The sequence below is a fragment of the Lipophrys pholis genome (assembly GCF_963383615.2).
Source record: "Lipophrys pholis genome assembly, chromosome: 17".
NCBI lineage: Eukaryota > Metazoa > Chordata > Actinopteri > Blenniiformes > Blenniidae > Lipophrys > Lipophrys pholis.
The window spans coordinates 12,437,157-12,455,231 of record NC_137643.1 but is presented as its reverse complement, the minus strand read 5'-3'; positions in this window follow the sequence as shown (position 1 = coordinate 12,455,231).

The following is an 18,075-nucleotide window of genomic DNA, read 5'->3' as shown; positions in this document are numbered from 1 at the left end:
CGCAAGTCACATGTGTAACTCCCCCAAATTATCGAAGTTTTCGCCAGACCTGATGACTGTGCAAAGTTTCACATAAAGTTATGTATGTTAAGGCCCTCAAAAACGCGTCCATTCGGGCTGAAAAAAATAAAATAAAATAAAATAAAAATAATCCCTATAGTTTCAATAGGGTCAGTGGTCGGACCCCAAAAATGCACAGAATCCAACACGCCCTTTGGTTTCCTCCCATTGTAATTCTACCAGACACAAACGGGGGGAGGACATGAGGTTGGATTAGGATGAGGAGATGAAGAGATGATGTCTTTTCGTTGGTCTGCCAGCATCTTAGGGTTCTCCCCCAAAGCGTTAGGATCAAGGTCGCATGGGAAAAAGATGGGTTTCTTTGCTTTCCATTCTGCCACTACAATCCCATGTGTACTAAGTCTGAAAGAAGAAAAAAAAATGACGGAATAGAAGCTTTTTATGTAATTTAGTTTACTCCTGAATCTCCACTCAAAACAGCTTGAGGCTTCTTTACTGACATCCTCAGATGACTCAAAGTTTGACTATAGGAGATCAGTATATTGTGTATTTAAAAAAATCCTTTAAAGTGTGAGAAAAGACCTTTACCCTGTAAGTCATCAATTTTGAATAATAATGTGAGATTCTGAAAGTAAATCTACATTCTTGGTTTGTAATGAGTTAAAATGTTGTTGTTTTTTTTCTTGTTTGTCCATTTTCTTCAGCCAGAACTCGCTGAAGAGGTACATGAAACAGGGTCAGTCTCACAAAATGTTCCAATGACACTGGATGTTAGAGAGGATCAGAAAGAATCAAGAGATGAACCAGACGATTTCAGACAAAGAATTGACTAACAGGCTGCATAAAAGTCCAGTGTAACACAAATAAGTAATTTTTGGACTGGCCACACGAAACTGCTCAAATGAAGTCACATAATAAATTGAAATAAACCTCAAAATGACCACAGCAGCTCCTTTTCGAAATTGATGTTAAAAGGAATCAATAGGTAGTGTAGTAAGGCAAATCAGAGACTATATGCAACATAGAAATCTCCATTTCATCTGGAAATTTGTCAGCATTCATTTCTTTTTCAAATTGCTCCTCCCTGCTGAGAGCGTTCTTCTTTTCTTTTATTTTTCTGACTCTAGCAAATTCTTGTCTCCTGGGGGTTCCTCAAAGATTCCTTTATTATCAAAGATTTCCCCAAAGCAATAAAAGTGAAATCATATGCAGACTATTTGGTCATACGATTGGAAGCCACTGAAATGCTAATTTCATCAAAATATGCCTGAAAAATGTGAGATATTCCGTCTCAACACTTCTCAGTTTAGTGAAGGAAAAGTATTTTCTTTTATGTCACAGCAACACAAGTAAAGCACTACAGCTCTGAATTTTGTATAGTATCATGTTTGACTGTTCGTATTAGAAGAATTTACTCTTATCTACATTTTTATTTATTAAGAAAATCTGGGAGAGAATTGAAAATCCCTGACATAAAACCTTGGAGGCAAACTAGTTCAACCCTAATATGTGAGCTCCAAAAGTGAGTAGTCACCTTGTGATCTATAGACTCATTAGATGACACCACAACTCGACTTGCATGGCGATTCGGATGAGTCAATGTTGACTGCCTGGCTCATTAAAACATATTAGCACAGGTGTCGTTTGGGGACCCAAACTGAGTAAATATTCTTTTTTTTGTTCATCCTGGGAGGCTGCCTCATTATTACAAACTAGTATGTGTGATCCCACTATGCGTTTTTTGTCATCATGGGACAGAGGGTTCATTAAAGCATAGTAGTACCTCTGTCATGTGAGAGTAACAATTCATATACTCATTTTAGGTCTTGGCTTCCCTTTTAAATAAAAAAAAAAGAGTGGGTTGCCCATAAGTGAGCAGTATAACACTATGTCCTCATCCAAAATCTTCTGGACCTCATTGGACTGTATTTTTCCCATCAATCATCCTATTGCTAATAGCATCGAGAGAGGGTTGGCCCTGAGGTCATTCCACCAATCAGCATCTAACACTGTAAATGGAAAGTGGGATGATTATCTCTGTCTTTCTTTTCGCCCTCTCTCACCATGATTAGATCTCTCTTTCTCTCAAACCTCTTCCCTGATTATCTATGTCACTCTGTTCTTCCTTTTCTTCTTTTTCTTGTTCCTCTTCTTTCATTCTCTTCCAGCCTCATGCTTTTTCTTTCTTTGACCTCTCAGTCTATGGTTAGCGCTTTATGGTGTCTCCCATTCTTCATTTATCCCACAGCTCTCCATTTTCCATTAATCACAATGTCATTCTTTTATAGAAAATGTAGTTAACAGACAGACAACTACAATCAACCTTAGTTCATCCTTGGGTCATTCAGCACGTATAGAAATTGTGCGCGTGTGCTTCCATGCACACATTCATAAACGTGTACAAGATTGTCTTTATGTGAACGTGCACATTCATCCCAGTGTGTGATTGGTTAAAATAAGTGTGTGTGTGTGTGTGTGTGTGTGTGTGTGTGTGTGTGTGTGTGTGTGTGTGTGTGTGTGTGTGTGTGTGTGTGTGTGTGTGTGTGTGTGTGTGTGTGTGTGTGTGTGTGTGTGTGTGTGTGTGTGTGTGTGTGTTCGCTCGCAGAACGACAATGATTGAAGCATAGTGCTCTCCTCCTCATGAGCAATATGTCAATTCGCAGTTCTATTAAATTCCACAGTAGATTGGATGGCATATGATCTGCATATTGCAGCAGTATTATTATTACCAGCGTTCTGATGAAAGCCCTTCTCTTATATAGTAATTGAAAGATGACTCACATGTCCGTTAAGCATATTGGGACTTTCTGTTTGTGCCAAACAACTCTGGCGATCCATTATAAAATTACAAAATGTATATGTCTTTCACAATAACTTATCATCATTTGAAATGCATTTAAAAAAAAATTGTAGATGAAATTTAGAAAACTGCACTTAAAGAAATGATAAGAAACAAGAAACGAGGGCACATAAATCCAACCTGGTGTATCTTATGTGGTCTAAAGATCACATGCTGCAATTTTCTTAGGTGATTGCCTCGGAACAATCGATAATAAGGGCTTGAAGAAGAATGGTGTTGTAGATGATAAAGCCTCCCTCAAACAAAGCTCTGTAATAGGAATCTGAAAACTGTAAATATCACATGGTTAAGAAGCAAATTTGAGCAGCAGAGGAGACAAACTATTCATGTGGTTGGATTCAGGCTACGGGAAGAAGAAAGGGGATTTGCAATGGTAATTGATGTGGGAACAATAGCTCTAATACTTTCAGACAGGGAAGGATGGAGCAACAGTGGTGGTAAAGAGGAGTGGGAAGTAGAAAACAGAGGGAGATATGAGAAGATATTGCAAGAGAATTGTAGAAGACAAAGAATGTGAAGAGCAGATAATCAGGGTAAGGAAAGGTTTGAAAAAGTCAGGGAGAAAAGGTTAGCATTGCTAAGGAACTGAAAAACCAAGCGGTAAAGAGGTACTATTGTAAAATACACTGCAAAAAGTTTATGCTGAGACAGACTGAGGATGACTATCAGAATTAATTCCTGCTGGGAGGACAAGAGAAATAGAGCACGTAAGAAGGGAAGGATGAGGAGTGGAGGAAGGAAAAGCCAGCTGGAGTTAGAGGAGGGGCAGGAAAAAGGAGTACAGACATGGAGGAGGAGGAGGAGGAGGAGAAGGGATGAACAAGAAAGGGGTGGAGAAAACCAGGCAAGTGGTCTCCTTTTCATGATGTCATTTATGCCCCTGAAGAGAACTCAGTCTTGTTACAGCGACTCGCCTAAAGCAGAAGATGACAGTGTGGCTCAAGATTGATTGTCAGAAATCGTGATGTTCAATGTCCAAAAACAAATACATCAGGAGAAGTGTAGCATATGAACAATTTCCCTTCCCACGACTTCTTTCTTGGTCATTATAATTCTTCTACTCATTACTGACAGTAAACAGATGTATTTTTGTCCTCTCTGACTAATGTGAGGCTTCAGGACTCGAAGGTAGCAAAGCCCAAGAGGCTAGGCTAGATACAGTATTTACATGAACTAGTTTGTGAAATGTCTTTCAGCTCTGACTTTCTATACAGCTACTGTCTGGAGAAAGCCACCGAGACATTTTGCAACAAAAAGTGTAGACTCCCTTTTGATTTTTGATTTTGATTGTTTGTATCTTATTGATGCTCTGCATCAGATATGAATAAGCACAATGCCGTCTGCCTGTACTCTGCGTCAATTTCCTCCATTTTCATACAAGATTATTCATAAGGACTGACAGGGCAGTTGCATCAATAGCGTGGGGGTGGAATTTACTGAGGTTAGAGCTGAATAATAAATGATGTAAGTTTTCAGACAGTTGTTGTGTGATCATTCAAAAAGTTTAAGCATCCAACAAACCTAAGCTGCCTTCATCGGTGTCATGACTCCCAGTCCATACTCTCCTGGTAATTGGTAGATTTATAGTTGAGTCACTCGTAATATCAATCCAACGTAGTTGTCTGTCCGTATGAACGTCTGCATGTGCACTCGTCATTGTTAATGTTTATAGCGTGCTGTTCTGTACACAGTTTATCTGAAACAAAAATTTAAAAACAAGGCATTTTCACTTGTGTCGTTGTTGTGTAAATGGGGCCCAAGAGTGACCAGTGAACAGGGTTTTCAGAATTAACTGGAGAAAACCGAAACACTGTGAACATACAAACCATATAGAAAGGTTCCAGTCAGGAGTCAAAGCAGGACTATTCCTGGTGTGGGGTCAGGGCACTAACCACTACATACCATGCACACACAGTAAATGTACCAAAGAAACTTAGTGCCATTAATTCAGCCAGCATCTATACGTTTTGTAAATATTAAGCTCATATGAAAAACAAATAGAAAAATAAAAGTTATGTCTGTGAAAGATTTACTCTAAGCCAGAGCAGAGCCTTACTGTTCCACCACTGTGTTAACAGCAAACATAAATCTAGCTCAAACCCGCGTAACCGCAGTGTATTCCAAACTACTGGTCACTGATTGGCAAAACTGAAGTGATTCTTAAAGCCGAAGAGAGACTGAAGCAAGAAAAAGAGAGACGAGAAACAATGAAGTGGTTTCATAGGTTTTAAAAGAGCGGATAGATGGAATTACAGGATAAAAAAAAAAAAAACATTTCAACATCAGCACCACAAGAGCAGATTAGACCGGGCATATGAGGGAATGAAGAGTGTAAGGGAAGACGGTTGATGAGAGTGTATAGGAAGGGAATGGAGAGGGAGAAAAGAAGAAGTGAGGAAAACACATTAAGAAATGTGATGAGAGGAGAGATGACATCACACGTGTCAGCAGTGGATGGTGTGATTGAAAGCTGAGGAGCAGAGTTGGAGGGATAAGTGAAAGAAGAATGGATGTCTGGAAAGAGAGAGGGGGCTGAGGGTTCACGTGTCAGAGTTCACTTGTCATATGTGAAAGTAGATGCGCCACGTTTCAGCGATGAGAGGAGGAGGAAATGTCATGTCAGAAAAACTGTAATTTTCCATTAACAAAGACAGCCAAGCAATGGGAATGATGGATGAAGAAAAGGAGACCTGGAGTGGAACAGGACTGTGGGAAGGTAGCAGAGGAAGTGTCAAAGCATAAAATCAGTAAAAGGAAAACAAACAAATGAGGTGGAAGCTTTGGTAGAGACTGGTGTCCATTGTGGTAAAACGTGCTCACCCTCTGACAGCTGGCTGAATTCTCCTTTTCAAACTATACCTATTATTCATAGTCTATCTCAAACATCTTTCAATTGATTTTCTAATTGCAGTTGAGTCATTTGAATGTCTTTAAAACTTGAGCGCTAAAGAAATGGGGAAAATGAGAGGGATGGAAGAGAAGGAAAAAAGGGGCCAGAGGAGGAGAGAAAACAATGTCATTTGTCACCAGAAACTGTATAATTATTTGCTGCAGTCGGATGAAGCAGCTCGACAGTGACAGCGCTCTGACATCAAGCATTTTTTTTTAGCATGATGATGAATATTAATGGCCAATGTATTACTGAAGAACAGACAACTAGGAGGAATATAGATGTGGAAAGGAAAGGAAGACCAGCACATAGACGATCTTATTGGCTGTGTGCCATACAGAGCATTTAGCAGCATGCCTTTCAAGTGACGCTGGCTGAATGCAATCATGCATAGAAATGTTATCCAGTGGGATAAATGAGACACTCAGCTTTGTGCCACAGGTTAAAGTTAAGTACGAACCATTCTGTCACTTTAGAGCCACATAACACAGTTTTAGGTTGAACATGCACTTTGAAAGAGTTTTTAAAAAAAATGAAAAAATGGAGCATAAGTATTCACCTGCTTTCTTTCCTACACTCAGGCAGACGGATGTGTGATTGTGCAGGTGGCCAATATTCCCACACATAATACAAGCGGCTGCCCTTGGCATCGAGAAGGTGTGTAAATGAAATGTGCTTGTCCCCGTGCGTCTGAATGGATTTGGGAATCTGCTTTGTGTTCGGGACCAAAGTTCACCTGGGGGACAATTCTTCTGGGGGGGGGGTCGATGAGTACAGAGAGAAAGGAAAAGGGTTCTGGAGAGGAGTAGACACTGATTCATAACTTCAAGGAATCCACATTAAAAAAAGGAGTGCTGCAGTGACGGGAAAAGCGTTTCAAAACATTTCATGAATTCTGGCTGAAGTGTCTTTGTCTTGATTGCTTGTGATGTTCACCTGAGGTGAACTGTATCACACGGCTCTATTTAAAGCAGTTTCACTACTGCCAGAACCTCATATTGCATTTCAAATGCTCCCTCAACAAAATGAGCTCTCCTGTCTTTATTCTGACCTTCAGTCAGACTATTGACCTGTTGGACATTTCATACTCCCTTACCCTCGATGTTGAATCCTGAACAGCGTAGATGAGAGCGCGTATGAGGAAAATATGTTCTTACTTAAGAAATACCCTCAGGACTGTACTCATGCATGGCTGCTTTTGGGTGAATGGATTATCGAGCAATGAGAAATGAAATACCATTCGCTGCAGTATATTCTCCCATTGGCTGGATCTGTAGGCCACATTGCGGTGTAGTGGTTAGCGCTCTCGCCTCACACTGAGAGCCCATAAGTGTGGATGTGGTTGTTTCTTCCTCTCAGATTTACCTCCTGCGACTAATACACTATTTCTATCCTATTCTGTTCTTTGTGTTGATGCTCTGACGGAGTGGTGATCTGTCCAGTGTTTACCTGGCTTCTCACCTCATGTCAGCTTGGATCAGCGCCAGCCTCCGGTTACACACATTAGGATGAAATTGCTATAACAGTTGGCTGGATCGTCAGAGATAAAATAATAAAATGGATTAACTTAATTTCTTATGCCAAAATGTGTTAGACTTGTGTGGATTTCATAATTTTCTTGTGAGCTGTAACAGACTTCGTGTGGTTTTTTTTTGTCAGTATTTTAGATCCAGATTGGAATTATGTCAAATCCATTCAATTGACTCATTCGAAAGGAATACGGTATGCAAATTATAACATTTTTCTCATGGCTAAACCTAAACAAATTATCCATCATCTTGAAAGCCTGCCTTTCTTCTTGTGTTTGAATTTTTAATATGTAGTGGCTCTGTGTTTTCTAGGCCAGCGAGCAGGACAGTGTCACTTAGTGTGTGTGGGTCAATGTTTTCTGGGGCCATCGGGGTAGTAGTAGAGCAGTAAGTGTGTGAAGGCCACGGTCAAAAGTGGACCTGCTTGTCAAAATGTCATGTGGCAGAATGGTGGCCAGAATGTAAAATACCCTCCAAGGCATATTTTAGAGGAGGCCCATTATGTAAAGTATGCAGCACTCACAGCACAAACTTGGCTGTAGTGATTATGGAAATGGCTGTTAAGGGACTGTTTTTCTTTCTCTTTTTCTTTTCTTTTTTCTTTATTGCACACGCGGACCCCTGCAAACCGTGGTTCATGTGAATATTAAGCTTGCGTCATGCGACCCCAACTAAACCCATGCAGACAATTAAATTTGGACTTATCTGAAGTCCAAAACGTGCGGTGCTTGCTGGCTTTAAGCAGAGCAAGGGAGGGACGCAGTGAATCACACACTTGGAAGTCAATGATGAAACTGCTGAAGCCAGTGTTGAGGAGGATGAATTTTTGGGATGAGCGCCACTAAACGTCAAGTGCTGTACTGCTAAATATTGACATCAATCATTTAACAACCTTTAAGCCTCTTAAATCCCCGCGAGCCTACTCTATCATGGCAAAGCAAGTTCGGAGACTTTGTAAAAGCTGCCGTGGATCTAGTAATAACGTCTGGACCTTTCGAATTTAATGATCAAACTCTTTTCTTTCTTGTATGAACGTTTGAAATAAAATTACACCAAGAGATCAGGTTCAGGGGCAACAACGTAGCTTTGATAGCATTTTTTTGTCTTTATGTCATCATTAGCATGACGTTTCTAAAGCCTTTTCACATGAGTGTCCAAGCTCCGAGGCTGTGTTCACACTTGGGCAGTGACTCCCTTATCCGGGCCAGTAAAAAAAAGTACAATTGGTTCAGATAATGTCATTTGGTTATAAAGAAATTTTACAATTTAAGCAAATTGCCTTCTGGTCATGTAACCTCTGACATTACTTTAACTGAGAACTCAGTTATAACTTGAAAAGTGAAAAGGAACAAAAAGAGCAGTACAAATTGCTTCATTGCACACATTGGCTTGGATCTTCTGCACGAATTGTGTTTTCCCTGGAGACCTTTATCTATATCAAAATTTGATTGAATTGCACTGTAGACTTTTTTTCAAACTGATCTCAGTACTGTTTGTTTTGTCTCTTTTGAGGTTGAGTGTTTATTTGCCGCAGAGTTCGTTGTGTAAACACACCCTAACCGGACCCTTCCCGTATGCAGCAGATCTTTTGAAATTATTATTGCATCTTGTCACTTTTGCAGCACTTCGAAGAACTCCATCTTCCTTCAATTTGAATGTTACAGGGCAGAAATATAATGAGAGCTATAAGGAGGTTTAGACTGAGATGAGATGGTGTTGTATGCGTTCTGTACGTCACAACACGTGAGCAGTGGTGTCTATTCAAATGATACCTTCAGATCAGTGCAGGGTAGCAAAACCATTCAAGGTGAAAATGTTGACTATCTTACTATTCTTTGGTTGGACAAATGAAAATGGTCATTTCAAAATGAATTAAAAATTATTTTTTTAATTTGGTGAGGGTCTCCTCTCGTCTGACTGCTGGGACTGCTGCAGGAGGGAGGGAGGTACTGTCAGACTGACCGCAGCGCAGGTCTGTGACTGCTTCGGGACAGAGGAGGGGCTCACAGCAATACCCGCTGTCCCTTGACGACAGTGACTGCAGAATGGTACGATATGCCAAACACACGAGCAAGTCGCCAATGACACCAGAAAAAATCGCTACATTTGTTGCTCAGCGCTTTTCACAAAAAAAGTCGTCAACAGGACCTGAAAAGTCGGCAGATTTAGCGACAAAGTCGCCAAGTTGGCAACAGTGAGCGAGCATCACGCTATAAGTCATTGAAACCCTCTGTTGATATGTTTTCATATATTACTTTGCATTCATTGACATTTCTATATAAGAAAAACTGAAGTTAAAATGTGTTTTTCAGCTTTATTTTGAGGGTCAACAACTGATTAATGAAATAAATAATCTTTTCTTTATTGCTTTATATCAGAAAGTTTGTTTTGGTTTGAAAACAACTTGGAGGAGGGTGTTATGTTGACAATCCAAGGTTGGACTATATATTTCTAGCCAGGTCGAGACATCACAAAACTCGAAATTGCATGATTATTCCTAAGTTTGCAAAGTAATTTTGTGATCTTATAGATACTTCCTCCAAATACGGTAGGTCTAAAGAGTCCAATAGTTTGGAATGAAAAGATACGATCCTCCTGGAGATGTTAAGGAAAGAGGGAAAATGACCTTTTAATGAGTTCTCATTTAACTCCACTTATACATGTTTTCAATGATGATCAATGATCTGTGGGTGGTCTCCAACGTGTGTTTACAAGGTAGCATTTTCCCAATTTGCACACTTTGTGCTGAAAACATCAGCCTTGCCTGAGCTGCCTGTCTCACCAGATTCCTTACTCTTCCATCTTGCATAACTTGTTCCCATAAGAAGTGGGACTAGTCACTTTGGAAATTTTGCAATTGACTTGAAAATGTACATGGCACCAAGACATATGCACTCATATTCACTGATACTTGCACAGATACACTCCTGATTAAAATCCTAAGACCAGCTACAAAGGAATTCACATTTTTGTACTTTGTAAGTAGAGGTTCAAAATACAAAGAGAAGAAATGGGAGCAAGAGACAGAATTTTCTGAGCAGGCAATGTATTGAAAACAACAATTTAACTGAAATAGGCTGTTCATCAGCTGATCAAAAGTTTAAGACCACAACCTTTAAAAGTCAAAACAGAGCACAGAAAATTGGATTGCAGGTCATTTTCTGTCAAGTCTTCACACTGTTAGGACCTCCTGATGGCAGGAGCAAAAAAGCTCATTGCGTTTGAATGTTTTAGGATTGTTGAGCTGCATAAGCAAGGCCTCTCACAACGTGCCCTGAATTCTGAGGTTGGACGCAGTTCTTTCTTGAAAGATCCTGAAGTTTATGGAAAAAAAAAACATCAAGTAGTAGCCCCGAAACATGGATGACGCTCAACCCAAATTAAGGCCATTACTGGTTGTGACTGCAGCCCAATAAACATCAGACAGCATCTGGGGGGGATTGGCTTCAAAAATTATAAACATCTTCAAAAGCCACGTCTCCTTCAACGCCACAAAATTGTTCTTTTTGACTTTGCAGTGCAGCACCAACATGGGACATTCAAAGGTGGAAGAAAGTTATATTTTCTGATGAGAAAACATTGACGGTCCTGATGGCTTCCAAAGTTACCGGCGTGACCAGGAGATGCCACCTGAGATGTTTTCTACGCGCCACTGTGGAGTCGGCACCTTCATGATCCGGTGTTTTTTTTTCCCTTTAATGGAACAATGAAGCTTGAGGTTGTGGAGCATCAAACAGCAGCTGGCAATGTGGAGATGTTGCAGCAGACATCCCTCATGACTCGCGGCCCTCATCTGTGTGTAACAACGGGTTTTAAACAAGACAATGCTGCAGTTCACAATGCCTGCCTGACAATGGACTTCTTCCCGGAGAAGAACGTCATGCGTTTGGGCCATCCTGCGTGTTCTCCTCATCTAAATCCCATTGAGAACATTGAGGTGGACGACAAGGGAAGTTTCCAGAAATGGACATCAGTTCCAGACAGTTCAAGCACTTCATGAAGCCATCTTCACCACTTGGAACAACGTTCCCACTAAACTTCCGGAAAAACTTGCATGAAGCATGCTGAAAAGAACTTTTGAAGTAATCAACGAGAATGGTGGAGCTACTCATCACTAAGTCCTTTTTTGACACTTTAATTTCTCTTTTGAGGTGGTTTTCATTTATTTTAATTTTTTTTTGGAGCTCTGGTCCTAAACTTTTGATCAACTGATGAACAGCCTGTTTCAGTTAAAATGTTGTTTTCAATATATTGCCTGCTCAGAATTTTTGGTCTCTTATTCCTGTTTCTTCTTTTTGTATACTGAAGCTCCAATTCAAACCTTTTTAAGATCCATCAGTGCAAAATGATAATTCTTGCAATTTTGTAACTGGTTTTAAGATTTTGATCAGGAGTCTATGCTACTCCTCGATATAACAGCAATAACACTCACACACACACACACACACACACACACACACACACACACACACACACACACACACACACACACACACACACACACACACACACACACACACACACACACACACACACAAAAACTTTTTATTGAAAGACATTTGGATTTGAGTATTCTCTTTCTGTTTCACATAGAAAATGTAGATTTAATTAATGGCAGCACGTGTCATTTTTATTCTACTTCAGGGAAATGTACATTTGTTTATTTGTTTTAAATCATCACAGTCTAATAAAAGAAAATTATCTAATGAGAGTAAACTGTAGACTGGTGAGATGGACTGTTTGGCCTGCTGACTAGTTAATTGTGCTCTCAAATATTTCAGATGCAATCCCACTTGTTTTTTCCAGGTTAACGCAAATGGGCCATTCACACACATCAAATGCGAAGCAAAGTGCTTTGAAAAAGCTTGAATTATTAATGCCTATGTAAATGCTCTCATTTTAATGTTTTATGTAAGTGACTCATTTGGCAATCCTCTGCAATTAGTGTTTGTAGTTGTCGTCCCTGATATTCTTATGATTGTCTTTAATGATATCATAACGGTAATGTGCATGTAAACATTCGCTCTGGTGCATCTGTCAGCGTCTTGCTGCTCCAATTCCCTTCATGATATTTTATTTATTTATCACACATGCTTATTGTCTTTCAAGGACCTGACTTGATTTCATTGTTAACCACTTCAATCAGCACGTGCCTACCTATAGCACCAGGAACCAAATAACAGCTGCAGAGATGAGCACAGCATGAGAGGATAGCAGGGCGAGGGAAATAACGTCCACAATTGTTTTTAAGAAAAGGGTAATTGTGCACAGTGGATTGCCAAATATCAGGTTAATATAGAGTATTTATAAAAAGACCAGGCTATTTCATTGAGTGAGAAGGGAGCAGCAGAATGGGAGACAATTATTAAAAGACGAGGGGATATTAAGCGCTCTTCTCACATATTGTCTGACTACCAGGCTGCAGTCTTCTGATATCACACAATGTCATGTTTTGTTAATTAGATCAAAGTATTCCGATTGGTTAATTTGCTATTATCTCATTTCAAAGCTCTGCATCAGGGTAGAAATACATTTGTGCCACTGTTTGGATGATATTTTTTTGTTGTTCCACTCATCCGTTGCTTTTCAGGAAATCCACATTATCAGTGCACATGCAGTACGCATACATTCACACATGCATTCAAACAATATTCAGCGAAAACAGTCTTCCACCATTCCTGAATATAACACAAAGTTTATGGCCAGAAATCAAATGGAATATTGAAATGTGAGAGTCACTGCGCTGCAGGAATGATACAGGAGGGAGGGAGAGAAGAGAGGCTGTGGAAGGAACCTAAATTAGTGTTTTGGCACGCCCAATAATAACCTCTGACATTCTCTTCATCTTTAGCCCTTCAAATGTAGAAAGTAGAACGTGGATGAATTGTATTTATTTAAATTGTAATACTATAGAAGGCATTTTGTTCATCAAATGTATTGGAACACATTTGCTTGATTACAAAATACAAAGAAGTGTTTTGGTCAAGGTAACCCTTCTTGAGATTGCAACAATTAGACTAACATTTATAGTCAAGATGAAGGACCAGCATAATGAACATAGGCATTGATGATATCTTATAGAGTAGAAATGTACACAAATCACAATCTTGCAGAAAAGTTGGGGGAATTAAAGTTAGTAGACACAATATTTTTGGGACTGTGTTGGTTGGCACTCTTACCTCATTGCACCAGCAGAAAGACTGGAGGTGGCTTGCATGTTCTCCCTGTGTGTGCCTGGGTTTTCACAGGGCAGTCCAGCTTCTACGAACATGCATTTAAGGCCAGTTGGTGACCCTAAATTTCCCGGTGATGTATTCAATGGATGGATGACTTTATATTTTGGTGTTATCATCATCAAAGTTTGTAAACGCAGGTAGTTGTAGTATAGCTCATTAAGTAAGAGCACATTGGAGCAGCACGTAGGTAGAGCAACAGAGCACACAGAAGCAGACCGGTTAGGTGAACAGATAAGAGATGACCTTGCCGGGATATTACATCAACTCACATGCGCGCACTCACACACACACTGGAGCTCAAAACAAAGTAGCAGGGTGGACGGGGCTGAAGAAGATAGAGATGCTGCTGCTTTAAGGCACAATTCAGAACCTGAAATTCAAACCACCAGGCCTACAATTGGGGAATAATTGCACAGTTCAGGGGTGCTGGCAATACTCGAAGCATTTGAAGTCCATTTGAATAAGCTATCTGGAGCAAGCACCTGGGACAGTCAATGTTATCAGTAATATGTCAAGAAAACTTGCATGCGTGTTGGGATAGGCAATGCAAATAAGCATTCTTGCCTTTTTTGTATCAGCTATACAGTTCTACAAAGATTGAGATTGTCTTACTGACTGAGTCACCTCGTTGTTCTCATGCTCTTCATGCCAACCTCAAATAAAAGGCAGGTCATGTGAGGCTCACTTTTATGTCTACATTTGGATGAGCCCTTGTTTGAGGTATTTTTGGTCTAATTTAGTCTTCCGCCCCAAAACACATTGAATCCCACTTCAATTACAGCATATTGACAACCCATTTAAATCATTGATGTACTGTCTGTCAAACCATCATAGTTTTATGAGTGAAATCTCTCTTAGTCCCACGGTTATTGCTGAAAAATGGAAAGGCTTGATACAGGAAATCCTAGCTTCATACAGGCTGAAAAATCTATCAGAAAAATCTCCCTTTTTTTTCTCTGTGGACCACAAGTTATCTGTCCACCAAATTTCACGGGAATCCCTTCATACGTTTTACAGTTACCCGAAAGAGAAGCGGGCGAGTAAACAAATGACACCACAAGCATAACCCTTTTGGTGAAAGATTGTATTTCTATATATATATATATTTTGATGACAAACCAGGTGGAAAAACTGCTACAAGGACCTATGTGGTCTATGATATATAGCACAAAACGAAAGCAATCCAACTTCAGGTACCCACAAAGGAGCTGAAGTGAAATACTTGAAAAGGACTGTTAGTGCTAAGAGTGTGTGTCTCAATAATTTGAGTGCATGTAGTTTGTGTATGCATGCACTGTATGTGCTTGCCTTTGTTTATTAGTATTTGCCAGATGTAAACTTTAACACAATCAAGTATATTGTTTTGTGCTTCAATCACGATCACAGCAGCACACGCCCCTGGAGTTTTAAAGACTGTGAAAAGTCAAAACACAGACAAAAACATAAATGTCTTGCTATCTCATATTTGTCTCCTGTGTCTGTGTCTCATTTCCTGCCAGTCTGTGTGTCCATCTCTCCTCACGGTATCCCACACATGTGCACTGTCTGCCATTGGTGGGAAATAAGGTGGTAACCTTTTGTACTGAATCTGGCAATATATTCAGACTGTGTGAGTAATTTCAAAAGTAGTTCTCTGTGCTTTTTAGAAGTGAACTTATTTGCCAGATGAGTCACTAAAACCCAATTTGGATGAAGTCGAGTTGAGAGGTTCAGATTTTATAAACCCCCTGAAATAATTAAGAATCAGAATAAAGGCTTTTTAATTGCTCTAGCGTGGCTCAAATTTGACTGTGCCAATCACTGCAGCAGATGCCTTGCTACTGTATGCCAGCCAACGTGTGAGGGAGCATCTTTTTAGGCATCGTCTTATTTTTTATTTATTTAATTTTTGCAAAATCTGAAAGTTGCTGTTTTTGTTGTGTCACTGAAATTAAATTGGGAGAACAACACATCAGTGGTGATTACAGAGAGATTGAGTGGGTGTAGAAGGGATCGTCTGTGCACCCATCTGTTTGTTTCGCTCTGTATCTGAGTGTATTTATGTTTCAATGTAGTTCTTGGATTCGTTTCAGTGTGTGTGCTTGAGACATTCTCTCTGTTTTTTGGGGATAAATGTGTGTTTTTGTATTGTGTGCAGCCCTGTGCAACATGTATGACTATCTCAAAGGGACAGCAAGTTTTCTTTCTTTCACACTTGGTCAGCAAAGCAGGACTCTCTCTCTCTCTCCGTCTGTGTGTACACAGTTGAGCCACATGTGCATTTGGCCTGGACATAAGACTCGCTGAAACCTGAGGTGGTTTAAGAAAAGTGTTTTAATGGTTACAACAAATCCCTTTTTTTCCTCTAGGTAGAGTGTAGACTCGGCAACTCTAAGCACCTACAGCCATGCTAATGGCTGTGTGAGAGCATACTTGGACACAGCAGGGCTTTGAGCTAAATGCCAGCACCAGCATGCAAACATGCTCACAGTGACGATGCTGAGACCCTGTTGTTGAGCAGGTATGATGTGTGCAGTGTTAACTGGTATCACATTTTGGTGTGCCATTCAAAATATTCCACAGATCTCAGTCGATGGTGATGGAATGTTGTTAGTTTTGGATAGACAAAGCATTAGCATCAAATTTAGCCTTTTAAAAGTAGCTCAAAATGCTAATTATCACAAAGTTATTACAGAGGTCCAGTTGAGGAATTTACTACTAACCACACCATAAATAAGAACCTCATTGTGGAGCTGAAAGTTCAAGCAAAAACCAAAGGATTACTAAAGTCATTAGGATGCATCCTTTGGGGACGTTGACTCTCTATGTAATTTAATGGCAATCCATTATTGGATAGATTGCCATGAAATTGGATGCATTGCTGTGTCACAATTGGGACTTGTCACTGATGCACCCTCTAAGAAAGTGCGCCAAGCTGGCACACAGACTCAGTTCAAAGAAAACCCTCTAAAACAATCCTGAGGAGAAAAGACAGGCGAAAATATAATTTGTTCATTAACAGTTTGTCAGTGGGAGCTAAAATTACTCCGAGCTTGCTTATGCACATGTCTTCTGCCTTCCATTTCACCTCCTGTTGACAACAGGGACAAAGACAATCTTCAGAATTCCCACAGACAACATCCTGACATGCTGGTGAAAATAGAAGGTTAATGCCAAGAAACGGTCTTCAGGGAAATCCAAAATACTGGGTTTTGCTGAGAATTTAGAGGATGACTATGGGTCCTGCTGATGCACTTTTGCCATTATCTCCCTGGATGGATTTGTTAGCAAACTCTATATGTGAGCTTGTCGCTTGCTTGCAGTGACTGTACATTTCCTACTCCCTCTCCTGCCTTTACCTCCTTCCACCCTGGCCTGCTGCCTTCACCAGCTCAAAGTCTGTGCAGATTATTGCTGGATGAGCAGTCATACTATGAGAAGCCTAATCCATCATTAGGAGACAGGGGAGTTACATAGGATTTACAAGACAGGAAACCCCTGACATGTGCTCAAGACACAACACAAGTTCAAAGAGAATGTAAATGAAATGTAATGGAAAATATGAGTTATCTTTGTTGAGGCTTCATGTTTCTACAGGTAGATGAAAGCAGTAGCAAATATCGTATCTGGGTAATTTTAGAAAATCAGCATGTCCAGAAAATAAACCTTCACTTTTATACTGCTGCTGTGAGCAAAATGTCAGTTCCTCATGCACTAGGCCAAAGAAAACCCCTCAGGAAGAAAAAAATGCATCTCATCCACAATCTGATGTTGGTAAATATCCATCCATTCTTCTTCTAGACCTGCCTTGTCCAGTCTAGGGTTATGTGGCTGGAGTCGATCCCAGACAACACAGAGTGAGATGCTTGGTACACCCAAGCTAGTCCACTGCCAAGACCAACACAAAGAGACAGGCAGCCACACCTCATGGCACCTGTTATTGGATGGGAGATATTGGGCAGCAAGTGAACATTTTGTGGTAGAAGAGAAGAACAAAGAGCAGCTGTAAGGTTTTCAGTTTGACAAGACAAGTTAATGCTCGTTCTGAGTTGTCACAATACACAGGGCATCACAATTTCATGCATACTGGACTGCATAGGTGCACTGCATAGCCGCATCTGCAAAAATGAGACGTATTCTGTTCTGAACAGAACCATCTGGTTTTTATGAAATTCCCACTGTGAACTCAACTAAGTGGTCCGAGCGACTACAGTCCTAATTACCAACTCTGGAGTATTCGATATGAACATCCCTGCTTAATTAACTCAAGCTACAGGATGGGTATTTCACACAGCTGCTGACAAAACATGTCAACCTTTAGATACAGCCTGACACTATGTTGGTGCCTGCCTCATCTTCGCCTCCTCAATTTTCAAGGACAAGGTCCAACTTGTTTATCCTGCTGGGTAGCTGATTGGCCAGCAGTTGCCCTTCTTGAAAGGTGAGTAAAAAGGCAGGCTGAATTGCACGACCCTGCAGTCAGGCAAACACCTGTTGACAGGGTTCTTTTTAGACCTTGCAATAATCTTATTGTATACTCCTTAACTTACCTACTATTTC